Below are 9,939 nucleotides of genomic sequence, written 5' to 3' on the forward strand. Positions count from 1 at the left end.
ATTATTTGCTGTCTTCGTCTCGCTCTACTGCTTAAACATACTCATGTTCAGGCTATCCTAACTTCAAATTCGTTAATACTTTTAGGATCTCTAACTATATAAATTGACATAAGTTGAAATCAGGGGCGGAAATCCCGGGGGGGACGGGGGGGACACGACCCCCCCATCCTGGGAAGAATATGATTTGTCCCCCCCAATATATCACTGAAACATAACTATGTAATTTAAATAATATTAATAATACGCAATGAAAGCAATTGTGCTGATTATAGACACTTAATAGCGCGTTTTTAAGTTTCAAAAGATTGCGACCCCCCCACCCTTTGCTTCACAATGGTTTGATCCACTGCCAGTTCCTTAGTTGGCAAGGTAACAGAGGGGTGGTATCCACTGTCTGAAAGGCACTCAATGAACGTAACTGACGTGAGGTTAATCCAGTCAATCGCGCACACACACTAGCTGAATATGCAGAGCTAGCGGGCAAATATTAACTATTAAGCTAGCTAGTAATTATTCCATTTATGTGGCCTCGTCAAAGATGGAATCTTTGCTATCGTCAATTTATTCCAAGATCAGCATGCAGATGATGTAAGTTAGTGCTTCAAAGTCCCTGTGATAAGGTTAGCGATAAACTGAAGTCCAAACTGAACAGAACTACACTCTCTTCTACCATTGTCTTAAATATATTTAATGGTCTCGTTGCAAAAGCTAAATTGTCGCAAGGGAACTTTTATTTATTTATTTTATTTCACCTTTATTTAACCCGGGTAGCAAAGATTATAGAAAACACCACTGAAACGGAATTGGTGCTCGCTAGCTATTTGGTGCTCGCTAGCTATTAATTCAGCTATTGTTGGAAGCCAGCCAATATGAAACAAACTATTAAAATTCCAAAAGGTTGCAGCATATGTTGTGTAAATGGTGAACTCATACAGCTGTCAACTCTTGTCATTTTAATCCGTTTCACATTTGCTAGCTACCTTTTAGATCGAAGCCCAAATAGAATGATAAAAGATAAGATGATAGAAGCCCATCTCCTACTGTAAATAACCTACACACTGTGTGTGTGTGTGTAGCCTGCCAGCCAGGTAGAAAAATGGCAGAAAAATAAAAGACGGACATCAGAGTATTTTTCAGTACACCAAAACGCAAAGTAAGAACCCTAGTTGCCTAATATCTCAAAGACTAGTTGATAAAATGTTCATAAGAAAGAAATGAAATTCTAATGGAAATTTTTCACAATGATGTCATTAGGCAGAGCAGGCAACAGATGGCACACAGACAGCAGAGTTGGGGACAGATATGCAGGGACAGACTGGCAGAGACAGGGAGTCTCAGGTAAGTTTGTTGAGTCTTTGTTTGGCAACATTATGAAAGGTTCTCAATTTTTTTGACTTGTAAAATAGGAACATAATTGGAAAATGCCATGGATACCCCCACTCTCAACTTAAACTGGTGACTGAACTAAGATTTGTTAAAGGCAATGGTATTGCTGTTGTGATTAGTTGTGTAGTTTTGGGTACCGGTTGTTAGGAGTACGGCAAACACCTTATTTCTTTGGCTCCTCAATATACATTTACCATATTACAATGTAGGCTATGTGTTACAGCACTACTTTTGGTGTCCCCCTCAGGAATTGCTCTTGAGAAAATTTAATGTAATTGTCCCCTCCAAAGTTGATATCAGATTTTCGCCCCTGGTTGAAATAAAATAAATCACCAACAGTAAGTTTTGAACCGTTCAAGCTAGAGACACCAGACCACTTTCACATGTTCATGCAATCCAAACTTCAAATTATTTTCGACTTTAATCAACCACAACAATATAAATTAGCATAAAATAACCCACCAACAGTAACTCCTATCCAATCAATCAATCAATCAATCAGCCATTCAATCAATAAATGTTTCCATCTACCTACCTTTTCAACTATAACCAGTCACTACCATTACTACTGCAGTCACTACCACTACTATAACTATAACCAGTCACTACCATTACTACTGAAGTCACTACCACTACTATAACTATAACCAGTCACTACCATTACTACTGAAGTCACTACCACTACTATAACTATAACCAGTCACTACCACTACTATAACTATAACCAGTCACTACCACTACTGTAACTATAACCAGTCATTACCATTACTACTGTAGACACTACCACTACTATAACTATAACCAGTCACTACCACTACTATAACTATAACCAGTCATTACCATTACTACTGTAGACACTACCACTACTATAACTATAACCAGTCACTGCCATTACTATAACTATAACCAGTCACTACCACTACTATAACTATAACCAGACACTACCACTACTATAACTATAACCAGTCACTGCCACTACTATAACTATAACCAGACACTACCACTACTATAACTATAACCAGTCACTGCCACTACTATAACTATAACCAGTCACTACCATTACTACCATAGACACTACCACTACTATAACTATAACCAGTCACTGCCACTACTATAACTATAACCAGTCACTGCCACTACAATAACTATAACCAGTCACTACCATTACTACCATAGACACTACCACTACTATAACTATAACCAGTCACTGCCATTACTATAACTATAACCAGTCACTACCACTACTATAACTATAACCAGTCACTACCACTACTATAACTATAACCAGTCACTACCACTACTATAACTATAACCAGTCACTGCCATTACTACCATAGACACTACCACTACTATAACTATAACCAGTCACTGCCACTACTATAACTATAACCAGTCACTACCATTACTACCATAGACACTACCACTACTATAACTATAACCAGTCACTACCACTACTATAACTAGAACCAGTCACTACCACTACTGTAACTATAACCAGTCACTACCATTACTACTGTAGACAGTACCACTACTATAACTATAACCAGTCACTACCATTACTACTGTAGACACTACCACTACTATAACTATAACCAGTCACTACCACTACTATAACTATAACCAGTCACTACCATTACTATAACTAGAACCAGTCACTACCATTACTATAACTATAACCAGTCCCTGTCTCTACTATAACTATAACCAGTCACCACCACTACTATAACTAGAACCAGTCACTACCATTACTACTGAAGTCACTACCACTACTATAACTATAACCAGTCACTACCACTACTATAACTATAACCAGTCACTACCATTACTACTGTAGACACTACCACTACTATAACTATAACCAGTCACTACCACTACTATAACTATAACCAGTCACTACCATTACTATAAGTAGAACCAGTCACTACCATTACTATAACTATAACCAGTCACTGTCTCTACTATAACTATAACCAGTCACCACCACTACTATAACTAGAACCAGTCACTACCATTACTACTGAAGTCACTACCACGACTATAACTATAACCAGTCACTACCATTACTACTGTAGACACTACCACTACTATAACTATAACCAGTCACTACCACTACTATAACTATAACCAGTCACTACCATTACTATAACTATAACCAGTCACTACCACTACTATAACTATAACCAGTCACTACCATTACTACTGTAGACACTACCACTACTATAACTATAACCAGTCACTACCACTACTATAAATATAACCAGTCACTGTCTCTACTATAACTATAACCAGTCACCACCATTACTACTGTAGACACTACCACTACTATAACTATAACCAGTCACTACCACTACTATAACTATAACCAGTCACTTCCAGTACTATAACTTTAACCAGTTACTACCATTGCTACTGTAGATACTATAACTATAACCTGTCACTACCATTACCATAACTATAACCAGTCACTACCACTACTATAACTATAACCAGTCACTACCATTGCTACTGTAGACACTACCACTACCACTACCATAACTATAACCAGTCACTACCACTACTGTAACTATAACCAGTCACTTCCACTACTGTAACTATAACCAGTCACTACCATTACTACTGCAGTCACTACTGTAACTTATTTCAAAACCATAAATACCTTTTTTCTTTAAGTTAGCAAGCACCCCACATTTTCTTCAGGAATTGTACTTCTCTAGTTTATTTTTACAATTGTTTTATTAAACTGTTATTCATTCAGGGGAACCTATTGAGACCACGGTCTCATTTACAATGGTGCCCTGAGGACAGCAACACAAAAATTGTAAATGATCAATACAAAATTCATAAAAACAACAAATTACAGAATCAACACTATAGCTTCAAACACCACAAATATAATTATTTACATTTAATCCAAACAGTTGCAATTCTCGTTTAACACATTCAACATTAAAGTCCTAAACTGCCTTAGAGGCACCAGAGTGTCCAGATGATGGACACTTTGTAGGTTATTCAAAAAAATGGAGCGCGCGGATTTACCTACATCTGTGGAGACTAGAGGGACCTCAAGAGTTAACCTCCCTGCGAACGAGTTTGGTGTCTCATACATACTTTAACAGCAAAGTGAGTATGTGGGCACCTGCTCGCTGAACATCTCATTCCAAAATCACAGGAATTAATATGGAGTTGCCCTTTGCTGCTATAACAACCTCCATTATTCTGAGAAGGCTTTCCACTAGATGTTGGAACATTGCTGCGGGGACTTGATTCCATTCAGCCACAGGAGCATTAGTGAGGGCGGGCATTGGTGTTGGGAGATTAGGCCTGGCTCGCAGTTGGCGTTCCAATTCATCCCAAAGGTGTTCAATGGAGTTGAGGTCAGGGCTCTGTGCAGGCCATTCAAGTTCTTCTCGACAAACCATTTCTGTATGGATCTCTTTGTGCACGGGGGCATTGTCATGCTGAAACAGGAAAGGGCCTTCCCAAAAATGTTGCCACAAAGTTGGAAGCACAGAATCATCTAAAATGTCATTGTTAACTATAGCGTTAAGATTTCCCTTCACTGGAATTAAGGGGCTTAGCCCGAACCATCAAAAACAGCACCATAGCATTATTCCTCCTCCACCAAATGTTCTCCTGGCATTCGCCAAACCCAGATTAGTCCTTCGGACTGCCAGATGGTGAAGCGTGATTCATCACTCCAGAGAACATGTTTCCACTGCTTCAGAGTCCAATGGTGGCGAGCTTTACACCACTCCAGTCGACGCTTAGCATTGCGCATGGTGATCTTAGGCTTGTGTGCAGCTGCTCAGCCATGGAAACCCATTTCATGAAGCTCCCGACAAACAGTTCATGTGCTGACGTTGCTTCCAGAGGCAGTTTGGAACTCGGTAGTGAGTGTTGCAACCGAGGACAGACGATGCAGTCTGTGCTTCAGCACTCGGCAGTCCCATTCTGTGAGCTTGTGTGGCCTACCACTTTGTGGCTGAGCCGTTGTTGCTCCTAGATGTTTCCACTTCACAATAACAGCACTTACAGTTGACTGAGGCAGCTCTAGCAAGACAGAAAATGGCCAAACTGACTTGTTGGAAAGGTGGCATCCTATGACTGTGCCACATTGAAAGTCGCTGAGCTCTTCAGTAAGGCCATATTACTACTGCCAATGTTTGTCTAGGGAGATTGCATGGCTGTGTGCTCTATTTTAAACACCTGTCAGCAACAGGTGTCTGAAATAGCCGAATCCACTCATTTGAAGGCATGTCCACATATTTTTGTGGATATAGTGTATGTTAGAAGCTTGTGCAGCAGAGTTTTGTAAACAAAAAGGGAATAATGAGGACCAGCCGACCTTCTGATACAGGACGCGGAGAGATTAGTATTAAACCTGTCACCTGTGATGAAGCGAAGTGCGCTATGTTAGACTGCATCTAAAGGTTTTAGAGACCTGTCTGCTGCATCAATCTGGTGTCACCATAGTCAAGATCTGGCAGGAAAGTTGACTGTACAATCTGCTTCCTACTGTTTATTTACAGAGTTGGGCTAACTTTTAGAATTTTTCATATTGTATTAATTCTAGACATGCAGTTTGCCTACATGTAGCATTATTGTAATATTCCCCATGCAATGTTAATGAGGCGCTAATGTTAATGGTGTGCAAACGCTAATGGTGTGCTAATGTTACTGGGGGCATTAATGTTAATGGGGCGCTAATGTTAATGAGGTGCCAATGTTAATGAGGCACTAATGTTAATGTGGTGCTAATGTTAATGGGGCGCTAACATGGCTGCCATAGAATGTTGAAGTGTCATGTAAATGAATCATAATGCAGAAAACTCCTTATCCTTATGGCTCTGGTAGTTATTAAAGAAAAGTCTTACCAGGATGATAGATATCTGACAAGACACAAACACAAGGAAGAGAGGAAACAGTGTTGACCCACAAACTTAGGCCAGCCCCAGCCTAACCCAGCCTAGCACCAGCCTAACCCAGCCACAGCCTAACCCAGCCTAGACCCAGCCTAACCCAGCCCCAGCCTAACCCAGTTCAGAACCCATCCTAACACAGCCCCAGGCCAGATCACGGCCCAGCCTCAGCCTAACCCAGCCTAGCACCAGCCTAACCCAGCCTAGCCCAAGCCTAACCCAGCCACAGCCTAACCCAGCCTAGCACCAGCCTAACCCAGCCACAGCATAACCCAGCCTAGCCCCAGCCTAACCCAGCCACAGCCTAACCCAGCCTAGCACCAGCCTAACCCAGCCACAGCCTAACCCAGTCCAGAACCCATCCTAACACAGCCCCAGGCCAGATCACGGCCCAGCCTCAGCCTAACCCAGTCTAGCACCAGCCTAACCCAGCCCCAGGCCAGATCAAGGCCCAGCCTAGCCCCAGCCTAACCCAGTCCATCCCCAGCCTAACCCTGCCCAGCCCCAGCCCCAGCCCAGGCCAGGTCAAGGTCCAGTCCAGCCCCAGCCTAACCCAGCCTAGCCCCATCCTAACCCAGCCCAGGCCAGGTCTGATCAAGGCCCAGAGCAGGGAATATGGAGATGGAGGGCCAGATGACTAGAGAGAAGATAACAACCCAGGACTGGGATAAACATCTGCCCCACATCCCCAAACACACACCAATCACTGGCTGCCACAGAGAGGGAGACGACACACACACACACACACACACACACACACACACAACTGAACAGAAACAGACTCAACACTGAAAGTCAGGACATCATTCAAGAAACAACACATGCCTATTAGACTAAATAAAGATGAGCTGCTAAGATGTTTTATAATGCCAGAAGGCAGTCCTGATAGTTCTGTTATTAAGAGAAGAATTCCTCAGATAGTAGCCAGTGGAAGTGGGTTTTAATCAGTGTCGACTGCTAGAGTGTAATGGTCCCGATTAGAATTCCTAAAAAATCTGTTGTTTCCTCTGTAGTTGGGACAGGAAGTAGAACTGTGCTCCTCTTCTGTTGCTCTTGTTTACTGGGGCTGGCCTTCCTGTTTTGAGATTCCTACTGATAATGCTAAGAACTCTCTCTCTCTCTTTTTCCTCTGTGTCCGTCTTCCTCTCTCTGTCGTTCTCAGGCTCTCTCTCTCTCTCTCAATTCAATTCAATTCAATTCAAGGGGCTTTATTGGCATGGGAAACATATGTTAACATTGTCAAACAAAGCAAGTGAGGTAGATAATATACAAAAGTGAAATAAACAATAAAAATGAACAGTAAACATTACACTCACAGAAGTTCCAAATAATAAAGACATTACAAATGTCATATTATGTATATATACAGTGTTGTAACGATGTACAAATGGTTAAAGTACTCTCTCTCTCTCCGTCTTCCTCTCTCTGTCATTCTCAGGCTCTCTCTCTCTCCCCCTCTGTTCCTTTTCCTCTTCCTGTCCCTCTCTTTTTTTCTCACCTCCCTCTCTCTTCTCTTCCTCTTCCTCTCCCTCCTCTAGATAAGGTAGATAGCAGAGCCTGGCCCTCTCCACCCACTGTCATCACGACATAAACTCCCTCTGAGTCCTCATTAAAAATTCCTCCCACTCTAAAAGTGATGTTGTGAAGGGTATGATGTACACGTGAGTCTGTGCAGACAATATGCAAAGATTCTGAAACTCCTCTCACAGCACTGTTTTAAGCAGATAAGAAATAAGAATAGTGTCAGTGGGTTAGAGTTAGGGTTAGGTTTAGGGTTAGGTTTAGTTAGGTTTAGGGTTAGGTTTAGGTTAAGGGTTGGGGTTAGGGTTAGGGTTAGCAGTGATATGTGTATGTGTGTGTTGGCTGGGGCAGTGATGGGGCCATGAGCAGATAGGCAGGGGAAGAATGTAGATCTGGTCTGTGTCCCAAATGGCACCCTATATTCCCTACATAGTGCTCTACTTATGGGTCCTGGTCAAAAGTAGTGGACTACTGTATATAGGGAATAGGGAGTCATTTGGGATGCAAACCTGCTCACAGGGAATGTGAAGAATGTCAGTGTAATTTTATCTAACCCTCCTCTACCGTATATATTTTATATCCAGACCGTGTGTGTGTGTGAGATTACAACTCACACAAATCAATAACAAGCTTAAATCACAATATCCCTTTCACCAATCTGTCAATAGCCTACATGACTGTTATCAGCTTTCCAAGAATGACATTAACAAGTCTAAACAGGTCATATTCATGTGCTTCCTGAAACATATTTCAACACAAATGTTCACGTGTAACTGCCAAAGCAAGTATGAACAAACAGTATGACACTCAAATGAGCTAGCTATGGTATGTGACTCATGTTCCCAGGCTTAGTAAGGATTTTATAATAGACTATCACAACATAACATATCTGACCCTCTTATCGTCCTGCCCTCGCTCTCTCTTCTTTTCATACACTCTATTTTCCCTCGGTGGCGTTGACAATGACTGCTGAAATAATTATAGCTGTTTGTAGCTAACTGTGTCCTGTGTGCGTGTGTGTGTGTGTGTGTGTGTGTGTGTGTGTGTGTGTGTGTGTGTGTGTGTGTGTGTGTGTGTGTGTGTGTGTGTGTGTGTGTGTGTGTGTGTGTGTGTGTGTGTGTGTGTGTGTGTGCGTGTGTGCGTGCGTGCGTGCGTGCGTGCGTGCGTGTGTGTGTGTGTGTGTGTTCTCTCTATCTATCCCTGCAGTCAGTCGGGAGTATGTCACAGGAAGCACAGGAAGACGGCAATTGTTCTGAAAATGTGAAGCCTATGACATCACTGCTAAGAGCAGTAGCAATGTTCACACACAGTTCTAACACCCTAAGATCAGTAGCTAGCCTGCATACTGTATATTTACACACCAAACAGCCAAGGTACAGGACCAACTCTTCTATGCGCCACTGTGAATGTTCCCCTTGAAACATGTTTTCATTTCAAACATCTGTAGGACCGTAGACCTATAGATGAAGTTGGTGAAGCACTGGCCTCTCTCTCTCTCTCTCTCTCTCTCTCTCTCTCTCTCTCTCACTTTCTCCATCACTCTTAGAATGAATCGAATCACTCGTCAAATTGTTATGTGTGTAGTCAGTGTATGTCTAAGCTGAGTTTGGTGTAATGTACTGTCTATGTGTATGTCTATGTGTTTGGTGTAATGTACTGTCTATGTGTATGTCTATGTGTTTGGTGTAATGTACTGTCTATGTGTATGTCTATGTGTTTGGTGTAATGTACTGTCTATGTGTTTGGTGTAATGTGTCTGGGCTGGGCAGGCCTGAGCTAGACTGAGAAGGCTGAGAGGACGACCACAGTAGAGACAGAGAACTTTAGGCCAGGATCAGGATGTTGCATTGTGTCTGACTACAGGGGACAGCAGGAAAGCTGCCTGGCTTCTGTGAGGAAGTAAGTGAATGTGAGAGGAGGCAGGTAGCAGCGGGCAGAGACAGAGAAGGCTCTTGCTGGCTCAGACAGAAATGTTTCTAACCATAAATATAAAGCAGGGTTATGAATGAGAGATTTAACAGAAAGGAATTAAGAAAGAGGAGGATCAGGCATTACAATACTTTACATTGCTGCCACTAAGTGTGTATAAAATACAGATATGTAGGACCTTCAT

The 9,939-nt window shown here is 42.0% G+C and overlaps 1 long non-coding RNA gene across 1 annotated transcript; it reads left to right on the plus strand.

Annotated features, from left to right (window-relative positions):
* The first annotated feature begins 1,295 nt into the window (after window positions 1-1,295).
* Window positions 1,296-9,939, plus strand: LOC123743242 (uncharacterized). Its single transcript, XR_006770047.1, has 3 exons — window positions 1,296-1,338; window positions 9,033-9,199; window positions 9,596-9,939. It is a non-coding gene; the product is annotated as an uncharacterized lncRNA (long non-coding RNA).

This window comes from Salmo salar, chromosome ssa05 (genome assembly GCF_905237065.1).
Source record: "Salmo salar chromosome ssa05, Ssal_v3.1, whole genome shotgun sequence".
NCBI classification, from domain to species: Eukaryota; Metazoa; Chordata; class Actinopteri; order Salmoniformes; family Salmonidae; genus Salmo; species Salmo salar.